This window comes from Apium graveolens, chromosome 2 (genome assembly GCF_009905375.1).
Source record: "Apium graveolens cultivar Ventura chromosome 2, ASM990537v1, whole genome shotgun sequence".
NCBI lineage: Eukaryota > Viridiplantae > Streptophyta > Magnoliopsida > Apiales > Apiaceae > Apium > Apium graveolens.
In genome coordinates, this window is record NC_133648.1 from 175,645,817 (window position 1) to 175,670,790 (window position 24,974).

A 24,974-nucleotide genomic window follows, 5' to 3' on the forward strand; every position below is an offset into this window, starting at 1 on the left:
ACCACTAGGTTATCTTTAGTCCATCGTCCACTTTCAGGTTCCCGACTATAACCTACAGGGTCGAAATACCCTACGTTAGACGTCTAGGTATGCTTGACATATCCTCGATACTAATTCTTATCCAACGATATTCAAACCCGACTCGTAATTATTCATATTAGAATAACACAGTTAACAATTAGGGTTCACATTCTCGAAATCAATCCAGTGTTCGTTTTTAGAAAATACGTATACTCGTCATTTTTCAAAATTAGGGTTACTGTGTTTTGGACAAAATATACAACACAACATACAATCAGGTTTCTGTATAAAACATACCTATATGTATCTACTTATACTCGCTCGACGTTCCGATAATCCTCGGATACGCTTCCATATTTATGTAATTCAGTTTCCGAAAATCGGGCAGCGTCTCCTTTGTTTATCGGACTACCCGTCGAAACATCAATCGACGTCAAACCACAAAGTTCACAACATTAACAACTACAATAATTCACCACTCCATTCTAAAATTCCCAATCACCGATACAATTCGATAATCACTACTAACTCAATCATCCCGATTCAACATGTACTAATTAACTAATTCAATCCAGAATAAAAACACAACACAAATTTTATTTGTTAAAAATATTAGGACTCAGAATCGCGTCATCAAAGTCCACCGTCGGCTCGCCGAGGCTCATCGCTGACGGCGGTAAAATTTGAGGGTACCCAATTAAACTCGTATTTCCAATACAAATTTCGCCGATTAAAAGAAATAAATTTCCCGCGCATACTTATTTTATTTCACGAAATTAATCAACTAATATCATAAAATTCAATAGTTTCAGGAAATAAGAATCTGGCCACCCGAACCACTACTCGGCTTTCGCCGGAAAATGGAACAACAGCGAGCAGCAAGAACAAAATAGCAACAGTCACAACAACACAACAATAATACACGAAACAAGCCAGAAAAATAAGCACCGGCCGGAAGAACAGATCGGGAAACAAAGAACCCAGGCGGCAATTCAAAAATAGCCTCCCTGGCTTCAACACATGCACACACACGAGTATATACATGTATATGTAAGCAGATGACATAACCACACACCACCGAAACCTCACCAGATAAACTAGAGGGGCGGCGGCGATTTGATCGGAAAAGAAAACACCGACATCGGAACTTACCCAAACCGAGGGTAAAACCAGACACGAATCAGAGAAACAACGAGAAAAAGAAAGAGAGGGAAGAGATCAAAATTGAAAGAAACTGAGCCAATGGAGATTGCACGCGAGAGAGAAGACAGTAAGAGGAAGAGAGTTTTCTGTTGTTTATATTTATTTAATTTTTTTTTTCATTTCTGTTTCCCATTCAATGCACAACACGTGTCTGCAGAGTAATAAAATGTGGACACTTATCAAAAGAGATTGATATGAACTTCCCGTGACCCGATTTTGTCCCGAACCTTGTGACTAAAACGATAATTCATGGTTAAAAATTTACCCGAAAATTACCAAAATAGTTTTAAAATGTCACAAATAATTCAAAGTTATTAATTATAAATTTTTCAAAATTTTTAAATCATGTTTGAAATGCCACTTATACCCGCTTTTAACGATTAAACGAAACATCGCGCGGGTGAATTTAATCCCAAAAATCTCCAAAATAATTTTAAAATTCTCGAAATATTTAAAACTTAATAAAATATGAATTTCATAATTTTTAAAGAATTTTAGAATTAAATATGGATTTTACCATTAAACATACTAAAAAAAATCATTTAAAGATAAATAATTAATGAAATATTGATTTCTCAATTTTATAAAATCCTAAAAATAATTATTGTAATTATAAAATCATAAAAACAATTTTAGAAACATTCCCAATATTTATGCAAATAAATTTGCACTAAATCCACTTTTGAAAGTGAAAAACAATTCAATACGATCCCATAATTAATCGCGCGGACAACCCGGTACACTATAAATCACATATGGATAATAATCACACAACACATAGAGGTCAAAACCAACACACATATTTTATTTATTTAATAATTCCCATAATTGCACAATTAAATAATTCAAAAAGAATACACGAGTCGTTATACCTTTCGACTTGAACCATGTTAAATTCAGTTATGTACTTTCCTTGATTCCTATAATTGTTCTTTTGAATTCTTGCTCATAACCATGCATCGCCTTTATTATTATATTGAAAATTGTATACCATGCTGAATATAAATAATACCCTAGTTTTTACATCACTCAAACTGTATAACTCTTATTTCAGAAAATGGCACCTAGAAGAGCCCGAGGAAGACCTACAAATAGCCAAGAAAATGAAGGAGAAAACCAAAACCCCAATATAGCACAACTTATGGAATTGGTACGCCAACAAACTGCTACTATAGCCCAATAGCAACAACTTCTTTAACAAATGCATCCACTTCAACCACCCCCAGCAAATGTCATTACTTTCAAAATATTCCAATCAGTAAAACCCCCAGAATTTAGAGGAACTCAAGACCTAGTAGAAGCTCATGCTTGGCTTAAGGAATTGGAGAAGGCCTTTGCCTTAACAAATGTTGGAGATTATCAGAAGGTGGAGTATGCCACTTACTTTCTTAAAGGCGAATCGAACTATTGGTGGGAGTCGGCAAAAGCTTTAGAAGCTGCTGAAGTTATTACTTGGGATAGGTTTAAGAGAAGGTTTTTAGATAAGTATTTTCCTCGCTATATGCAAACATAAATGGAGATGAAGTTTTTCGAGTTGAAGAAAGACAATATGACAGTCGGAGAATACGAGAAGAAGTTTACAGAACTTTCTAGGTTTATGGGAGAGTATGCTAATTCTGAAGAGAAAAGGGCAAAAAGGTTCCAACAGGGATTGAAGCCTTGGTTAAGGAGTCGTGTAGCAGCTTTTGAGTTGACTACTTATGCTGAAGTGGTTCAGAAAGCGATGGTAATCGAAGGCGAGAGTGAGCAGAATCAAAAGGAGAAAGGCAACAAGAAAAGAAGATTTGAATCGGGAGAAGAAGGCTCAAGTTACAAGGGTCAGAATCAGAGAACTAATCAAAGGTTTAAACCTCAGAGTGGACTCGGGAACTTCAGGAAGAAAGAATTTGGAAATAAATCACAAGAAACAAGATCTCAATCAACTAGTGGACAGAAACCCCCGCAAGGATCAGTTCCGGAATGTAAGGTTTGTACTAGGCGACATACGGGAATCTGCAACAAGGCGAATGTAGTTTGTTTTAAGTGTCATACGAAGGACCATTATGCTCATGAATGTAAGAATCAGAAGGCCAACATCACGTGTTATGAGTGTGGGAAAGCTAGACATGTGTCACGAGAATGCAAAGGAGTGGGTAACAATCAATTGCTGCAAATGACCACTATACCCTACCCTGTGAATCAAGCAGCTCCTATGGCAGCCTTATCATTCCCAATGTCTTTCAATCAACCTCAGATAGCATCATCTTCAAATCATCCAGCTTTGACTTATCCAGCTCAAGCAAGAACTTTCAACATGAACGTGAAGGATGCAATTCAAACCTCCGATGTGGTGTCAGGTACGCTTTCTGTGAATGCTGCTAGTGCTAAAGTACTGGTTGATTCGGGAGCCACCAGATCATTTATTTCGAAGTCTTTTATTGATAAGTTGAATTGCAAAACCTAATTGATGCATGAGCCCTTATCCGTTATCTTAGCTAATTAAGATAGAGTATCTGTACATTATATATGCCCTTATTGTGCAATAGGGATAGCTAGACACGTTTTTCCTGCGAACCTTATTCCTTTCCAATTAGGGGAATTTGACGTGATCTTAGGGATGGATTGACTGACAAGTTTTAGCGCTCAAATAGACTGTAAGGATAAAAGGGTAGTATTAAGTACACCTCAAGGTAAGAAAGTGATATTCAAGGGCCAAAGGCAAACTCAAACATTCCTCACCTCGATGCAAGAAAAGAAGTTGATTCAGAAAGGATGTGAAGCGTATTTGGCGTATGTAGTCGATAAGAGTAGAGAAGTTTCTAATCAGTAGTAAGGGATTTTCTAGACGTTTTTCCTGAAGAGCTTTCTGGCTTACCCCCGCACCGACAAATTGAGTTTACAATCAATCTGGCACCCGGCACCGAGCCTGTTTCGAAAACAGAGATGAAGGAATTAGAAAAGCAAATACAAGAACAACTAGACAAGGGATTTGTAAGACCAAGTGTTTCACCGTGGGGCGCACTGGTTTTGTTTGTGAAGAAAAAGGATGGAAGCATGAGACTTTGTTTAGATTATCGAGAATTGAACAAGTTGACGATTAAGAATAGATACCCTTTGCCTAGGATTGATGATCTGTTTGACCAACTCAAAGGAGCCCCTTATTTTTCAAAGATTGATATGCGATCGGGATACCACCAATTGAAGATTAAGTCTGAGGATATATTGAAAATGGCTTTTCGAACAAGATATGGACATTACGAATTTCTCGTTATGGCTTTTGGGTTGATGAATGCACCGGCTGCTTACATGGATTTAATGAATCGTGTATTCAAGGAGTACTTTGACAAGTTCGTCATAGTTTTCATCGATGATATTTTAATATATTCAAAGACAGAAGTTGATCATGCGATACATCTAAGAATAGTTTTGGAAGTATTGTGAAAGGAGAGATTGTATTCCAAGTTCTCGAAATGTGAGTTTTGGTTAACCAAAGTAAGATTCCTAGGACATATTGTTGGAAGTGAAGGGATTAGGGTAGATCCTGAAAAGATTGAGGCTGTAATGAATTGGGAGGCACCGAAGATGCCTACAGAAGTGAGGACTTTTATGGGACTAGCGGGATACTACATAAGATTTGTAAAAGACTTTTCGAAGATTGCCGTACCACTGACCAAATTGACAAGGAAGAATGAGAAGTTTGAATGGACGGAGAAGTGTGAAAGTAGTTTTCAAGAATTGAAGAAAAGATTGGTAACTGCTCTGGTTTTAGCATTACCACAAGGAAGATTTTGTGATATACAGTGATGCCTCTTATAAAGGACTTGGATGTGTATTGATGAAACATGGGAAGGTGATACCATAAGCTTCAAGACAACTTAAACCACATGAACAGAAGTACCCGACTCATGACTTAGAATTAGCTGCGATAGTGTTTGCTTTGAAACTATGGAGACACTACTTATATGGGGAAAAGTGCGAGATAAACACGGATCACAAAAGTCTAAAGTACCTCTTTACTCAGAAGAAGCTAAATATGAGACAGCGTCGATGGTTGGAATTGATCAAATACTACGATTGCTCGATACAATATCATCCGAGAAAGGCCAACTGTAACACCCCCAAATCCGGGGTCGGGGATCCGGGTTGTCACGAGCTCCATTTCCCTTAACAACACTTAATCTAAATAAACAACCAATTACTGCATACTGTGACCCCACAATATACACACACCATAAGTTATAGTCTCAGAGATGAATACCAAAATAACACAATTCATTTTATTCCACAATTATAAGTCATTACACCTCAAAAAGGGTTTCTGAATAAATTTATATATTCCTTGCCATTATTACAATTCATAATATACATAAGTATGGTACATTAACAGGTGAAAACCTAGCCTATTGGTAGTTCCTACCTCAGCTACAGCGACATCAACGCCTACAGGAAACTGTGGAACGTTTCATATCCGCTTGCGAATTGAGAGCTTGGTCCTGTTCATCTTGTCTATCTATTATTGTATGATGAAAGAATAAAGCAAGGGTGAGCAACAAGCCCACTGAAATAATATGTATAATAATTAACAATATATGAGCATTCTCATAGTACTCATGAAAGTCTTGGTCAAGAATAAATGGACCAATTTTGATATCTTAATGCGACGAAATTGCAAAATATTCAGTATATATATACATATATACTTTTCAAAATCCTTGAAATCCTCTGACATGTATAATATACACAGAGTACCAGTTTATAGCTGTATAAAAATATCGTTGCAAGGTGATCTCATATATCTAACCTTGTCTCAATGTTTTTATGAAAATCTTTGTCATGCATAAGATAATCATTAACTAGATATAAGTTGAAAAGATGAAGTTACAAGATACTCCAATATACTTATATCTTTTCTGAATACTACTCGAACTACCACCATTCAAGCTATAATCAGTTTCAAAATTTCATCACATAGATGAGACTACAAGATAAGACTCGAATATATTCAATCTTTGAAATATCATTCAAAAGAAATGAAGTTACGAGATACTTTATTAATCTCGATATATATATACACACCTATATATATATACATTTCATACATTCTTCTACTATGGAAGTATGAGTAGAGTTGTCATTCCCAAGAATTTTGGAAAGAAGAAACTTTGGCATAAACCTGATATCTTGTTGATCAGGCAAAGATACCAATTAAGTCACCTTTTCTACTAGTAGATGGATGAACTCCCCACTGGTCTTCACCCTGGCCGCATTAGGACCTTATGCTGGAGTACAACTTAGCCACTTACACATTGATGGACTCCCACTGAGCCACTTACACTTTCATGGACCCCCATTGAGCCCATGTTGCTTATGCCAACACATTTCGATTGGGCTTACTTCCCGAATGTAGGGAAAGTAATCAAACTCTTTTATCAAGTTAGCAACTTCGCTGCTCCAAAAATACACTATGGAGTCGGATACCTTAGGTTTTGAGCAAGTATTTAAATCCCTTTCGAAAGGAAGATCTTAAATCTGAAAATGTGTTTTGGGATCCGCTCTAGCTTTTAAAATCATTTTGAAGACTCGAAAACATTTTAAAGAATGTTTAGAGTAATGATGATTTAATAAAATAAATCATTCCCGATATGTAAGAAAATATCTGAATATTATTTTTTAAATAATATTCCCATAAGAATAATTTTTATAAAAATAATTGAAGTAGAAGTTTAAAAACTCATACTTGAAATGAATAATAAATAACAAAAGATATACTTATACGAAAGTACGATCTTTATTTGAATAATCGAAAATAAGTTTGATTATTATTCAAAACTATCGAATATACCTTATTTGATTAATAGTTATAGAAAACTATATATATAAATATATATATATTATACTCGAGAACATCGACTCTCGGTTTAGAAAAATGTTCACCTTCGGGTCCCTTATACTAAGGGTATAAGCAACTACTGATTTTCTCTAGCATAGGTATTATGCAGTTTATAAGCATTTGAATTGATAATAAAATATCAAGATTATGAAATAGGCATGCACATAAATATCATATCAACATTCTCCAATATATCGCAAGACTTTGCTAATAATAACCATGCACTTATCTCAAGATAATGAATCAATATATTACATCACAACAATAGTATAACGGGTATAAAACTTGCATGAGCGTTCCGGGGTAGACTTAAGCTTATAGGGGGTCCGGTAACCTATAAACAACAACATAAGACGGAATTAGACCACGGTCACGTAAGAAACTAGTCAAAACTCACTCATACCCTAACAGTCGCTTTCGGTCGCTTATACGCTTAATGATTTGCGTTAATCGCTTGCGTACCCTCGGCTCCACCAATTTTATTATTTTAACCGTTATAAATTTTAAGGCGACTCTCTCGCGAGTACTTTACCAACTGCCTAACCCACCTTACATAATTGTTTCGTAATCCAATTAGTCTTTTAAGGGCCTTAAACAAGGTTTCAAAGTTAAGCGAGGGGTAATGGTTCGTTCGCAAAATGCCGTTACTTAAAACGGCCGTTTCTCCTAAACCGTACATTGGATCTAAGCGAACTACATATCAAAACGAAGCTTATGACACGATCTATCTAAACATGGCAAAGTTACAGATTGCTCAGAGAGATTTCTGTCCCGAACACTAAGAACAAGAAGTTCAATGAAAATGGGTATTACGACAACTATGTTTACACGATTACCACAACCCAACTCATAACCATCAATACAACCAAAATTCATCTAAACCTCACCACATCAGTCCATAACCTCAATATTTTCCAACTCATTCAATCACAAACATGAGCTATTAACTTTACTTAAGATTCATTAACCAATCACCAAAATTCATAACCCAAAATCACTACAAATCCAACCAAACTTTAAACAAACAAGAATCATGCTTCTCAAAACTATATCAATCAAAACCACTCCTAAATAATCAAAAGTAAAGCTAGGGTATGAGGTTTTACCTTCCTTGGTGAGTGATAAGTTGCTAGGAAGCCTTAAGGAGCCTTGATCTAACCTCCTACAAGCTTGATCTTTCAAAGAAATCAAGAACACAAAAATTAATTTCAAGAAAGTACTATTCACCATCTTCTTGAATTTATAGGAAATGCTAGGAAAGGATTTTGAAGCTAAGATTCCTAGGAAGTATGTAACTTAACTAGGAGAAACTAGGATAATTACCTTGTAAATTAGCAAGTGGAGGAGCTTGGACTTCCCTTTTGTTAAGAAAGAAGTCGAGAGCTTCATGAAGAAAAAGAGAGAGAAATGCTTCTTTCTTGACTTTAAATAATTTGTGGAGGCTTTGTTAGCTTGGTTAATTAAAATTTACCATGGTAAATAATGCTTGGCTAATAATCAACCAACCAAACAAATCTACTTGTCATGCTTATGTCATCTTCCTTATGTCATCCATTTGCCACATGTCTTTGTCTTATGGTTTGATGATGTCATAATACCTTGGATTCTTGTTCAAGCATGTCTCTTGGTCGCGTATCTGTTTTACGGTTCGCTTAACTATCGTTCTTGTTAATCGGTTGAGGGATCATATCCGGGATCTTATTACTCGGGCTTCCCTGAACCTTTATTAATATCTTATATTCCTTTAATGATCCTCTGCTATAATCCTTAAATAAAATCCTTTTAATTATGTTACCTTATACTTAATCCTTTCGGTATCTGGTGGATTTTCGGGAAAAATCAAAGTGTTCGAATATGGATTCTTACGATCTTTACATACACTCATTTACTTTATGGAATACTAATATGATCTCAGAATTTCCATAACAGTACTCCTATATAGTGTGGTCTGATAATTTTCCTTAATCAGCATAGTCAGCAAAAGTTACTAGTCATCAGGGTTTCAAAAATTTTCAAAAATTGGGGTTATTACAGTCTCCCCTCCTTAAAAGGATTTCGTCTCGGAATCAGATAGAAAACAATTGGGGATACTTTTCTAGCATTGCAATTTCTAGCTCAAGTCAATTTTCCCACATTGTGATTCTATTAGAAAACTCTGATCACTTGTTCCTTTTTGATTCATAACCCTCACTGGTTGCTCCACATAGGTTAAGTCTGGTCGGAGATTTACGTGTTCATATTCCCCTATGTGTCTTGCCTATGGATCATACTTCCTTAACATTGATACTTGGAACTCATTGCGAAATTGTTGCAGATTCGGGGGTAGGGTAGTTCATTTGATATATATCCAAGGGTCTAACATATCGTGCACTTAACTTTCCTTTATTTCCGAACCTCATCAATCATTTCCAAAGGAATTCCTTTAACAATACTAGTTTCCCTACTTTATACTCTTTGTCTTTTCGGGCCAAACCGACATACTTTTATAGTCGATCTTGGGCTGCTACCAGCCATCCTCTGGTTAAATCTATCATAACCTTGGTCCTTTGGACCAGTGCTGGTCCGAGCATCTTGGGCTCTACTACTTCATCCTAACATAAGGGAGATCGACATTGTCTTCCCTCAAGGATCTCATAAGGCGACATCTCGATACTGACATACGATCTATTTTCGTAAGAAAACTCAACCCGTGTTAAGTGATCATTCTAAATCCTTTCAAGTCTATTGCACAGACTCTCATTATAGATTCTAGCATTATAGCTTTTACTTCTCAATACCCACTCTTTTCCAGTTCGTAATCATTACTATCCTCCGTTCCTAATATTATACTGGTTACACTTTTGCTCGTTAGTGTTCTATAACCATTTAATAACCGCGTCAACCTTAGTATCACGAATGCATTAGATTCGGAATACCACCGCACTGATACTACTCCTTTCTAGCTGCTTCTATCGTCGAAAGCTTGATCCATCATATAGAAGTTAAATAATTTATTAAGAGATCACTATGATCATGAACAATTGTTACATCCCATGGTTAGTACAGAAAGTGGCCAGACATTAGTACTTGACAAGCAATTAAACAACATGTGGTATCCTACTAGGCTTCTATCACACGAATAGATAGTCATTCGACAGTACACCCCTTTCTGGAAGGGTTGTTCTTTTCAGCTTACACGAAATGAAAAGGAGAGAAAAGAACGAATTGAAGAGAATTGTATAAAAAATATACTGCCATAAAATATCTAGCTTGGAATCTACCTCTGAACTATAAAGGTTTGTCATAGGAGGACAAAACATATATGTATATATATCAACATTAAGTATTATAGCATCGCATTTCACATGCCTAAATATTTTTTCTATCCCGTCCATCATTCTATGGACCCATGCTCTTGCTCGGGCTTATACAAAATCACCTTTGAAACTCCCTCGACATCGAAAATCGAACCTTGGATTTCATTCTAGATATCATCGTTACTAGAATTCTATGCTTGCACCGCAACCTTCCTCGTATAGTAATATGACTCTCTATTGATAAGAAGAAATAAATATTTAATTGGTAGATAATTGACTTAATTAGTCTATCAATGATAACTTATACGTCAACACGACCCGATTAGTGGTACTCAATCTCAACATCCATTACAATACAACACTCACGATTGTTATCATCTCATTATTCAAGGAATCGTTGATATATTACTATAGTCCACCGCTGACCTATTGTAGTCATTCGTTTTCCTTGGAATCTTAATAGCTAATCATACATAGTCCATACCTACCGTATCAAAATCTTCTAAGGAGGTAACATAATCACCATTTGTGATCCATGAAGGACATCTCCTGACTTGACGTCTGTAAGACTCAAAGAAGATAAAATTACAGAAGAGATTGAATCCAAGCAACGATAGCAGGTTAATACCATCAGTAATCATATATCTATATTAGGATACATGAATCTCAAAGGTTTATTTAGTCCTTTTATAACATGATCCTCGCTTATCTCAAGATAGGATCTTCTAAGATAGGTAGCCCGTTCACAGTGATTAACATGAATTAAACCCTTATCAAACTACTATTAAGGTTGAGTATTGCACAATCATCAGAAGGAATGTCAATCTTTCACACCATAATACAACATTCACGACTTTAACCATAATTACTGTATTCCTCTGGCACGAGCGCCTATAATCGCTCTCTTACACTTAGAGTGTCGACCACCTCCTTGGCCTTTCCAGATAGTAATAGTTCTTTACAATCAATGTCTTTTGAATGATCTTCAACTAAATTTTCTACCTCATTTCCAATCACTGCTTGTGTGAAAATTCTCTTCATTAAGCTTTGGTGAGGAGAGAGAAAGAAAAATATATCACCATTTTTCCATAAGTTAGTGCCTCGGTCTTTAGATGTGAACATTGTCACAACCGACTCTCGATCATACTTAGGACATCTCTTATCTTGGGTCCTTCTTGTTTTCACCAATCTCGACCTTCATTGGGTCGATCTATTCTTTTTTATTGTTCAACACGTGCCCACCTTGCATTATTATAATTATGTCATATTTCCTTTATCAAAATTTCAATTCTTTAGAATTTTGAATATTACCTTTCTCCTTGTAAAACCTCTAAGGTTATCTTTGAATCGTTCCTCCTGTATTCCCTAGATACAGGGCATATCAAAATACTATTGACTAATACTAGAACCATTGTCTATATACTTCTAAAAAATTTCTCCACTGATTCTTAAAGGTTGTTGTTAGTTTAATCCTTTCCAATTCATACTGTCAAAACACATACTATCACTATTAGGGTGAAACACCAACCTTTATGAATTCCCCTAGAGTTCATCTCAAGTTATCGAGTATCTATCCTTAATTACACCTTTAAAAAGGTACTTGCATCCTTCCATGGATAAATCAAGTCATATATCCTTGATAGATTATCTTATTCAATCATTCCCACCTCGATAGTCTATACCAAATTTCACAATAGCATCCTTATTCAAGTTGAGGTCAATCCATATGGCCTCCAAAAGATAACTATGGTTATCCACTTTTCTTTCCTGATTTGGTAATGATAACAGGGATGTTCCGGAAGATATTGGTCGTGTTCAATGTGAACTTTTTAGTTCTAACTATTCATTTATCTCCATTATTTATCTCAACCGTCATCTTAATGTTAGGATATCTTTTATAACCGGCGTCACCCTTTCTGGGTATCAAGCCACCGGTCTTACATACCCTTCAAATTCTTGAAGGTCACTTCTTTCATCCCATTTTCCTAATATCTTGTTATCCTGTCTTCTCAGTCCATCCGTGTTTCCTTATTAATCCATCGGTCTATCTCAAAGTTTCATTGAATACTCTCAACTTAAAGGGGATTAATTATATGTATCATTTACACTTTCAAAACTTGACTTTATCTCATGATCAGTCACCACACCCTGATGATGACACACTTCTCTATACTTATTGCTAGGGTTTCTTAGGGTTTCACATACCTAACTCCCTTATCGCTTTTGAACTCAATTTCCTTTAAATCCCTTTATACTCCTTCCCTTTTCAGTCTTTTATTTTCACTTTATTACAGCCAATTCATGAACTAACTCAACATAAGCATTGATTTCAATTATCCCGTCATTCTGGATTCGTGTCCTTCAGACGAACCTTTATGACTTTCACAACCTAGATTCATGATTCATCATTCATGCCCGCCTCTGGTCTGGTTCTAAAAATTCTACACTATCTCTCTATCTTCCTTAGCCTTCCACCAGTGGGTGGCCTCTCTCTGGAAGGTAAGTGGAAAAAATAGTATTTTCTGCTTCGTCAATCATTTAGAATCTCAAATGATTCCCTATTTCCTTTAGCCAGGCTCTTTTCTCGACTGGGCCAGCTTATTCCTTGGAACTCTGAGAGCTTAGCGACTTAAAGGTCCTAATAGAATTTCCCACCATATTATTTTCTCAGGGTGGTGGTTGGGGATAAAAGTATAAGTTTTGTTTTGTCAGGTCCATGAATTTCCCCATGGGACTACCATCCAGGTTCTCCCTATCTTGCTCGACTTTTGTTGTCTCGGTATGAAATGTTTCATCCTTGTCCCATAATCGGGGTTATCTTATACGTTAAAATCCTTGTTTTCCACTTCCTTATGTGATGGTTGCTTCTATCTTGATGGCGACCTCCCTGATTATCACATTCAGGGTTTTCCCTAAATTTTATTCCCCAAACTATGGCTTTTATCTAAGATCTCGTCTTTAAGCTCTTGAACATTGAAACCCAATTTCTGTCGGAATACCTCATTATTCCCTTATCATCTTTCTCGGTATTAATCTCCTCTCCAGTTATTCGCTCTCTGCCTTCATTCATCACTTTTTCATGGAACAATATGATCTTTTCCAATAATTCAGGCTGCATTACGATCTCAAACAGCTTTTCGGTACCGACTCCGGTTACCTTCACTTCTATTTCCATTTTCTCAAAATCTCTCAATAACTCACCCGAAGACATTATCATCTTGAGTTTCTCCTTTCTACTAAGGGTGCCATCCACTATATTGGATTTTCTTGGATGATAAATAATCTTATAATCATAATCTTTGATTAGCTCTAACCACCTCCTCTGGCGCATATTGAGCTCTTTCTGCGTAATAATATACTTGAGCTCTCGGGGTTTGCGGAAACCTCGCACTTCTCTCCGTAAAAGTAGTGCCTCCAATATTTACGGTTAAACTATTTTCGTTAGCTCAAGATCATGGGAGGAATATCAAATTTTATATTCCATTAATTGTCTTGACACGTACATGATTACCTTACCGTGTTGCATAAGCACGCACCTTAATCCCTTGTGCGAAGCATCACTATAAATCATAAAATCTCCTTTTTCCCTCGGGCAAAGCTAACGCAGGGTCGTCACCCATCTTTTCTTCAGTTCTTGGAAGCTGTTCTCGCATTTCTCTGTCCATTCGAACTTCTCAGTCTTACGAGTAAGCCGCATTAAATGGGCTGTGATCTTTGCAAAAGTTTTGAACGAACCTACGGTAGTAACCGACAATTCCTATCTCTTGTAGTCGCCCTGACTACGGTCATCAATTCCTCAGGGATCAAATTTTTTACTCTTATCATGATCCTCCTCGGGATCCTCCTCAGCAACAATCTCTTCTGGGACAACCTCATCAACGGCTACATCCTCAATATGAGTATTATCCGGTCCCTCATTAGGACGCTCTATCAAATCCACAATCTGATCTCCATTAAGTAATAAAACATCATCGCGCTGTTGCTCCTCAACCTCAGGGTTCGGAGTCCCGCTACCATATACGATAATGAACTACGCTTCTGTCACGATATTCATAAGGTTTCCGGTAAGGATTTTTAATTGTCAGTACTACGCTAGGTAGTCCAACTATGAACTTGGCAAGAGTTCTTATTATCTTAGTGAAATTATTATTTTAACGTCACATCATCTCTGAGGTTTATAACGCTTAGCTCTGATACCATTTCTGTAACACCCCCAAATTCGGGATCGGGGATCCGGGTTGTCACGAGTTTCATTTCCCTTAACAACACTTAATCTAAATAAACAACCAATTATTGCGTACTGTGACCCCACAATATACACACGCACCACAAGTTATAGTCTCAGAGATGAATACCAAAATAACACTAGTCATTTTATTCCACAATTATAAGTCATAACACCTCAAAAAGGGTTTTCGAATAAATTTACATATTCCTTGCCATTATTACAATTTATAATATACATAAGTCTGGTACATTAACAGGTCAAAACTTAGCCTATTGGTAATTCCTACCTCAGCTACACCGACATCAACGCCTACAGGAAACTGCGGAACATTTCCTACCCGCTTGCGAATTGGGAGCTAGGTCATGTTCATCTTGTCTATCTGTTATTGTGTGATGAAAGAAGAAAGCAAGGGTGAGCAAAAAGCCCACTGAAATAATATGTATAATAATTAACAATATATGAGCATTCTCATAGTACTCATGAAAGTCTTGTTATTCCTAGTGGACTAACAATGAGATTTACAGAAGGGGGGTTGAATGTAAATCTCAAAACTTTTTCAAGTTTTGAGCAGTTTATGAAAGTTGTGTGTTCAAGAAGAACAAGTGTGTGAATTGCTTTAAGCTAATACAGACAGATATTTATTCAAGCACAAATGTAAAGAACACAACAGACCTTAAAAACTTTTCTGGTGGATTTGTTGTTCCACCAGAGATGGTATTTTTGAAAATCTGTGATTAAACAATGTTGATCACAGCTACATCCTAGTACAAACTAGATGAATTTTCTCTCAATATTTTTCTAAACAGCTCTGGAAAATGTCTCTTCTAATTACTAGCTTCTACTTGGTTTATATATTACCAAGTGTACAAGTGAAGAACAATATAAAATACAGTAATAAAATAAGATCTTCACTTGCTTCTTTTCCTATTCACTCCAGTACTTTGTTGACTATTGCATCTTTGTACTAGAGAAGAACGGCTGCTTTTTCTGTTGTTCCTGAAATTCGGCTACCACATCTCAGTTGTCTCTATCAACCCATGTGCCTCTGTTTGTAGGTACAACTACCCCTTATCAACGGCTAATCATCAGAACATCCGTTGAAGCTTTCATCCGTTGATGCACTCATCCGTTGAAGGATGTTATCCGTTGAAGCTTTCATCCGTTGATGCACTCATCCGTTGAAGGATGTTATCCGTTGATGACTTTATCCGTTGAAGCTTTAGAGACATCCGTTGAAGCTTAGCTTCTCATCCGTTGAAGGTCTTTAAGTCATCCGTTGATACCACTTCACTTATACAAAATTACAAGGCATGAAGTATTTACAATTGGCCTTCCTATCTGCATATCATCTAGTAGTCAACATGACTCATAGTTTCTCTCAACTTCCAAGAATTACATTTTAAATACAGAGACTGAAATATGCTACAACACTAGACTTATTTCTAAGTAAAGCTACACCATCAACGGATAGCCAAAGTGGTCTTATCCGTTGAGGCTACAGACACTAAATTTCTACTTAAGTATTTTGTTAAACATATCATCAAACTAATGCACATACATTCCTAAAAATCTCCCCCTATTTATGTCTATAAGAATTGTAGGCATAAATTCAGGGTTAACTTGATGATAACAAAACACTTAACAGATATATGAATTGAAACTAAGTAGAAATTTAAAAATGCTGCAAAAGTGTATGTACTAGGAGGTAATTGAAGATTTACAGTGTTTCCAAGGACACTCCTTTAGTCTGAGCAAATCATCTTTTTCTTCTTTGTTCCCTGGTTTTCTTTCCTAGCCTTTTGTCATTTTCCTCAATTTGGAGTTGGAGTTGTCTGAAGAATTCAGCTTCATCTTCAACACTGACATCCAACTTAGATTGCATTTCTTTGAGAGTTTCATTGCTGGCAATCTTGAGTTGGTCTTCAAGTCTGAAAAATCTTCTGACTCCTTTATCATCTCTAAATTCCATCAACCAATGAGGTGATTTGTGAATTTTCATTTCCCTTTCTTGAATGAGTAAAGTCCTGGGTAAAGCATTGGGCTCCCTCCAAGTTTTCCTTATATTGGCTATCTTGTTGAGAATTTCAGTCTTGGCAGTTCTGGTAAAGCCAGAATCCTTTTGTATAGCTGAATAGACTCTAATCAAGGTAGAGTAGCCTTCATCCAGAATCCTCTGGAGAGGCCATGTTCTTTCCCCAGCTCCTTTATATCTGAACACTAATCTCTCTGGTAGCTGTCTATAGGCAGCTATTCCCCTTACATCCTCCAGCTCATCCAGATAGAGTTCAATGTCTGAAATTTCTTTTATGTCACTGATGTGAACATAATCATCTTTAGAAATGGGTGACTTAGGCTTAGGTTTTTGTTTTTGAGTGAATTTCTTAGAGGTTATGGGAGGTGTAGATTTTGGTTTTCTTTTCTGTTTCTTTGGTAGTGAAAGAGTGGTTAGAAAGGTAGGCAATTTGATAGTGTCCCAATCAATAGGTTCCTCTTTTGGAATGATTGGTTCACCATGGATGTTTATTGTGGGATCAGCAACAAGGGGTTCAGGTATGGAAGGTAGTGGTTTAGATATAGATTTGGTTACTTCAGTGTTATCTCCACTCCTTCTATGTGCCTTGGCCTTTCTTCTGTTTCCCTTCTGCCATTCCTCTCTTTCTTCCACACTCTCACCAAATATACTCCCTAAAACCTCATCTAGATTTGTAGTCTTGTCTTCACCCCTGACTTCAATCCCTTTTTCTTTTTCAACTAGACTTGACTTTAGCTGTTGTTCAAGCTTTGCTTGTGCTCTTTTGTCAGCCTTTAATTGCTTGTCTTCTTCCTTCTTGGCTATTGAGAATTTGGGATGTCCTTGCATCACACATATGCTCTTTCCCTCTCTAATGATAATAGCTCTATTTCTCCTTACAGCCTCATCCATGGTCTTTTTGAGATAAGCAATACTCCTGCCTAAAATCTTGTTCTCATCAGCTTTTGGAGGAGGAAAGTCCACTTCTTTTAAAGGATTCTTTGTTGAGTCCTTATTGGATCTTTCATTGGGCTTGAGAATTATAGCTTGTAGTTCTTTGGAAGAAGCTTCTCCATCCTTATGACTCCCTACTGGCATGAGCTCCATGTTGATTGGTTCAATTTTTGTGCTGTATTTCACAGATGTTGATTTGTCTTGTGTAGAACCAAACAACAGTTGCAACCTTTCATCAATTCTCCTCCTTTGTTCTTTCACTTGAATTTCAGCTGCTGCTAGCTGAATCAAATCAATTCCATCAGGCTTGCCCTTGATTTGAATGATTGGAGAAGTAGTGATGGCAGGAACTAGCACTTTAGATATGTTGACTTTTGTAGATGGCTCTCCTTCCCCTTCCCTTTTACTCTCCCCCTTTTTGTTATCATCAAGGAGAGGGGTCAAGCCTTGTGCTTTTGCCAGCTGCATTAGGAGACTGGTTTGAGATTGTTGATTGTGAAGAATGGTGGCCACAGAATCTTCAATAACTTGAACTCTGTCTTCTAACTTGGCCAACCGTTTTTCAGTAACAGATTCTTTCTTCAATCTCAAAACCAAGTCCTGCAATGTACCATAGGGCATGACTGAATCCAATTTTTCTGAAGTATAGGTTTTCAAGTCAGCAATATCCTTCCTGAGATCATCCATACTCAGATTCTGCTTCACTTGCTGCAGCTTCATGAGATGCAGTGAGTCCAGGTGAGCTTGAAGGATAGCCTTGATACTTGCATGTGAAGTATTCTGAATGGCCTGTTGAATAGTGTTGATTTGTTTGACTAAAGAGACATTGAATTCCCCTGATCTATACTCCTTAGTCAAGGCCCATTCAGGTAGTTTTGGAATTGAACTAGGGCCTTCATCTCCCCCTAAGTTCATGCTTCCATCAAAAGAAATAGAGTCATCATCATCAGAATTTGCTCCAAATTCCTCAGATGGCTCACCAGCTATAGAAGGCATTTTGTTAATGGCAGCTTTATCCCTTTGAAGAGATTCTGTTGTGTGCACTAGATGTAGTGACCTTGCTGCCTCCTCATTGCCCTGAGCAGCCAACAGTTGATAGGCTGTCACAGGATGAGTAAAAGTGTCAGCATCCAAGGAAATGTTATCAATTACAGCTTTGTAATGTTGCTGAAATTGTCTTTCCTTTTCAGCATCATCCACAATCATTGACTCATTAGCAATGGCTGGTTCCACCCTTGTATCTACTGTACCTGCTTTTCTCTCTTTTTCTCTATGTTCTTGCATCAGGGGCTCCCCCTGGCTCACACATCTCACTCCCTCACCTTCACCTACTAAGGTGGTACTCCACTCACTTACTTTTGCCATGCTGGAAGAAATAGCATGCATTTTTGAGCTCTCAATCTCTCCTTTTGCCTGGGAGCAACCCAGCCTCTCACTCAAATTGTCACTCCCTTCCCTCAATCCTAAGAGTGATTGCACAGTATTCATGTCTTCTACACTTGGAATTAATTCAGTTATTTGTGTAGAGACTGTCAACGGATGTGGAATATCCGTTGAAGATGAAACTGATGTTATCAACGGATAACTGCTGTTAAGCTTATCCGTTGAAGAACAACCACTTGTCAACGGATGAGTGATATCCGTTGAAGAAGGAAAAGAAGTTGAAATTGAAAGTGATATAACTGTTGAATCTGTGTAGATTGATTTGAGATGTGGTGACACAGATCCTTCAATTATATCTGAAAGAATTTGCGGGTGATCCAACAAATCATCTAAGAGATGATGATCACCTGTATTTGAGTGGGGCTTCTCCCTGAGTTGTAAAGAGGGAGAATCAGGAATTGATGGGAATAACATATCCACATCCAGAGATGGTGATGAAGTGTTTGGTGATTGATGTGTGATTATTGTGAGAGAATGGGGCTGTGACTCCACATTTATTGGAGTCACATCAAACTGAGTTTGAGAAGGCATAGATACAGATGGATGTATCTGTGCAGTGTGTGCACCCTGTGTTGAAGATTGGGTTCTGGCCTTCTTTCTTCTAATAAAGGCTTTTGTTGGTGAGTGTTTGGCTTTAGTGTCCCTCCCGCTTTTGTTCTGTGTTCCTGGTTTGGAACTATTTTCAATAGTAACATCCTTTTGGGAGGATGCTACTAGGGATGTGCTAGATACCTTTTCAACCACCACAGCTTTTTGAGAAACTGTGGCTTGGCTAGCTTGGGAAGCACTCAACTTTCCTTCCTTATCCTGGGGGTTTCTTTGATGTTCACCCCTCCCCTCACCACTCACACCCTGTTCACTCACCTCAGGGTTAATAGTTGGTGTTACAACTGTTGTCTTTTGAGAAACAACAGAGGTGGATTTCTTTGTCTTGGATTTTGAAAGTTTAGTTTTGGAGACCTTGGTAGAAATCTGTTGGGGCATCACAGATTTCATGGCCACACTAGAAGATAAAGAAATAGAGAGGTTGGAAGAAGTAGGAGTTGTAGAAGCAATTACCTCACCTACCTGAGGTGCATTCATGATTGGTAAATATACCAATGGCACACTGCTGTTAAGATCCATTCTCTTCAAGTCTGCAAGAACTCTTTTCTCTTGTGCCCAGCACTTGAGTTTATTATTCTCATTGATTATGACTAAACCTTCAGCAACATGGTTAGCCAATAACATAAAGAATCTAGCATAATAGATGTTATTAGGTCTATTAGCTTTGTTACCCAATCTAGTACCTAATTCTAGCATCACGTAGTTGCTAAAGTTAAAATACCTATCAGAAACAAGCATATAGAGCATATTAACCAGAGATGAAGTTATGGCATCAAAATTACTAATTTTCCCAGAGAAAACCTTTATAAAGGCATCCCCAAGGAAACTCCATTCTTTCCTAAGGCCTTTTCTTCTAATACTCCCTAAATTAGCAGAGTTAAGAGAATAACCTATGGAATCTAACATGCTGGATACATCACTATCAGTGTGTGGTGTCATGGCATTGTTCTCAGGCAATTTAAAACATGCTTGTAAATCATCACAGTTAATACAGTGAGTTTTACCTTTGAGAGTGAAGGAGATAGTCATATCCATGGAGTTGAACTCAGCAGTTGTCCAAATCTCCTCAACTACTTCACAGAAAATTGTTGGGGCTTCCAGCATTGCATAGCTAAGTTTACAGTTTTTGATGAAGTCCATCATTTTGTGATAGTCTGAGTGGGCTTCATTCTTTTCTACCAAAGCTATGAAATTGTTCTTTTCATAGATGAACCCAGATTGAGACATAATCTTCACGACTGGTGCCATTGTTGTGAGTAGAAATTGCAGAGAATAACTTGAAGTTTTTGCAGAGAGAAAATGGTAAATGCTTGAAATTTCAAGAAAGCGTAAAGTAAAAATGAACAATCAGAAGGACTTATATGCTTTCTCAAATTAATAAACAAAAATATAAAAGAAAGATTTATCAATAAATATGCGTTAGTGAATTTCAGCCGTTTAAGAATAAACTGTAAGTATTCTAAAAACTACCTTTAAAACCAATACATACAGATGTATGTATGAGTATCAACGGTTAAGAGAATAGAATCAACGGCTGTTAAACACCTGAATCGATTGATGTGACATTTCAACGGATAAGGCAAATTGTCATCCGTTGAAAGGTACTTCAGTTTTATCCGTAGACGGATAAAAATTCCAGAAATGTATTTGTCTTTCAACGGATAATGACTATCCGTTGATAGAGCAATTTTGACTTTCAACGGATAGGGAACATCCGTTGATGGAATAAACTATGTTAAAAGTCAAATTTGTTCTTAGCAACTAATATATTTCAGGCTTCAATTCAAATTGCAATAAAGACATGAATTTTAAGAGTAATTAAGCATACCTAGCTCATTTACCAATCTTGTGAATGTTGATTCATCAAGTGGCTTGGTAAATATGTCAGTAATTTGTTGTTCACTTGGAACAAAATGTAGTTCCACTGTACCATTCATGACATGCTCCCTAATGAAATGGTACTTGATATCAATGTGCTTGGTCCTTGAGTGCTGCACAGGATTCTCTGTTATGGTTATGGCACTTGTGTTGTCACAAAAGATAGGAATTCTATCAACATGAAGTCCATAGTCAAGGAGTTGGTTCCTCATCCATAACACTTGAGAACAGCAACTTCCAGCAGCAATGTATTCAGCCTCAGCTGTAGAAGTAGAGACTGAATTTTGCTTTTTGCTAAACCATGATACAAGCTTGTTTCCCAGGAATTGGCAGGAGCCTGTTGTACTTTTCCTATCTATTTTGCAACCTGCATAGTCTGCATCTGAATAACCAATTAGATCAAAGCCAGATTCTCTAGGATACCAAATACCTAAATTTGGTGTACCCTTGAGATATCTGAAAATCCTTTTGATAGCAATTAAGTGAGACTCCCTAGGATCAGCTTGGAATATAGCACATAGACATGTAGCAAACATTATATCTGGTCTGCTAGCAGTTAAATATAAAAGTGAACCAACCATGCCTCTATAACTTGTAATATCCACAGACCTTTCAGTCTTATTTAATTCAAGTTTGGTGGCAGTGGCCATGGGAGTTTTTGCAGATGAACATTCCATTAAGTCAAACTTCTTTAAAAGATCATAAATATATTTAGTTTGACTAATGAAAATTCCATCACTAACTTGTTTAACTTGTAAACCAAGAAAATAGGTTAGTTCTCCCATTAGGCTCATTTCATAATTACTTTGCATTAGCTTAGCAAACTTTTTGCAAAGTTTATCATCTATAGAGCCAAATATTATGTCATCTACATAAATTTGAACAAGTATACTAGAGCCATTAACATCCCTAAAGAAGAGAGTTTTATCAACAGTACCTCTAGTGAAGTGATTCTCCAAAAGAAATTTTGATAAGGTTTCATACCAGGCTCTAGGTGCTTGCTTCAGTCCATAGAGTGCTTTCAACAGATAATACACATAGTCTGGAAAATTTGGATCTTCAAATCCTGGAGGTTGACTTACATAGACTTCTTCCTCTAATTTCCCATTTAGAAATGCACTCTTGACATCCATTTGATAGACTTTGAAATTGGCATGGGCTGCATGGGCTAGAAATATTCTGATGGCTTCAAGTCTTGCAACAGGAGCATATGTTTCATCAAAATCTATTCCCTCTTGCTGAGAATAGCCTTTAGCAACCAGTCTGCTTTATTCCTTATGATAATGCCATTTTCATCCATCTTGTTTCTGAATACCCACTTTGTGTCAATAGGACTCTTGTTCTTTGGTTTGGGTACCAGCTTCCATACTTGGTTTCTCTCAAATTGGTTCAGCTCTTCCTGCATAGCTAATATCCAATCTGGATCCAATAGAGCTTCTTCCACTTTCTTAGGTTCCTCCTGAGACAGAAAACTACTATACAGACATTCATCTTGAGTGGCTTTTCTTGTTTGCACTTTAGATGATGCATCACCAATGATCAGTTCAAAGGGATGATTCTTGGTCCATTTCCTTTGTGGTGGAAGATGCTCTCTAGATGAGGTGGCCTCAGTATTGTCATGATGTGAGACAGAGTGTTGACTAGTTGAAACTCCCCCTGAGTTGTTGGTCCATTGCAGGGAACTTGGAGTTCTATCAACTGATGATGTAAATCGATTATCCGTTGATGAACTATGATCAACGGATGCTTCATTTTGTACTTCAACGGATGATGCACTATGTCTGTCAACGGATACTGCATTTTGTGCATTATCCAAGGGCATGTTTTGAATCCCTTTTGAGGTGACATCTCCATCAGTCTCCTCTTCACTATCATCACAATATATCTCAATGTTGTCAAATTTGAGTTTCTCATTATGTCCCTCATCTGTTAGTCCATCAATCTTTTTATCATCAAACACAACATGCACAGATTCCATAACAATGTTGGTTCTTAGATTGTAGACCCTATAAGATTTTCCAGCTGAGTAACCAACAAATATCCCTTCATCAGCCTTTGCATCAAACTTCCCTTTATGGTCAGATTGATTCCTCAGTATAAAGCATTTACATCCAAAGACATGAAGAAAGTTTAGAGTTGGTTTTCTTCTCTTGAACAACTGATAAGGAGTCATGCCTTTAGCTTGATTGATCAAAGAAATATTCTGAGTGAAGCAGGCACAATTAACAGCTTCAGCCCAGAAATATGTTGGTAACTTTGATTCTTCAAGCATTGTTCTGGCAGCTTCAATTAAAGATCTGTTCTTTCTTTCAACAACCCCATTTTGCTGAGGTGTTCTTGGAGCTGAGAACTCATGCATGATTCCATTTTCTTCACAGAACAGCCTTAATGTCAAATTCTTGAACTCAGTTCCATTGTCACTCCTGATATTTCTAACCTTCAAGTTAGGATGATTGTTGACTTGCCTGATGTGATTGATAATGATTTTACTTGCTTCATCCTTTGATCCAAGAAAATAGACCCATGAGAACTTTGAGAAATCATCTACAATCACTAAGCAATATCTTTTTCTTGCAATAGACAATACATTGACTGGTCCAAACAAATCCATATGTAGCAGCTGTAATGGTTCATCAATTGTTGTTTCAAGCTTCTTTTTGAATGATGCTTTCCTTTGTTTGCCTTTCTGACAAGCATCACACAAACCATCCCTTGAGAATTCAACTAGAGGGATTCCTCTAACTAAGTCCTTTTTGACTAGATCATTCATTGTCTAGAAATTCAAGTGAGATAGCTTCTTGTGCCATAGCCAACTTTAAACTGTGCTTGCTTTGCTGAAGAGACAAGTAATGGATTCTGCATCTGTAGAGTTGAAGTCAGCTATGTACACATTTCCTTTTCTAACTCCAGTTAGAACCACTTTGTTGTCTTTCTTACTAGTGACAACACAGGCTTCAGAATTGAAGGAAACTGTATTCCCTCTATCACATAGTTGACTGATGCTCAGTAAATTGTGCTTGAGACCATCAACTAATGCAACTTCATTAATGATGACATTCCTTGTTGAAATCAAGCCATATCCCATAGTAAACCCTTTGCTGTCATCTCCAAAGGTTATGCTAGGGCCAGCTCTCTCCTTGAACTCTGTGAGCAGGGAGAAATCTCCTGTCATGTGTCTTGAACAACCACTGTCCAAGTACCATAGATTTCTTCCATTTCCCTGATTGCTTGATGAACTAACTTCATTTTCTTCAGAATCAGCCATGAGAGCAAGGTTGACATACTCCACATCTTCATCCTCTTCATCTCCATTAGCTGCCCAGTCCCTTTCTTGAGTAATGAAAGCCCTCTCCTTTTGCTTGAGTAGATCAAAATATTTCTTTTTGTAATCTACTTGTTCAAATTTCTTCTTTTCAGAAGTTGGCTTTCTGCACTCACCTGCAAAGTGTCCACTTATACCATAAT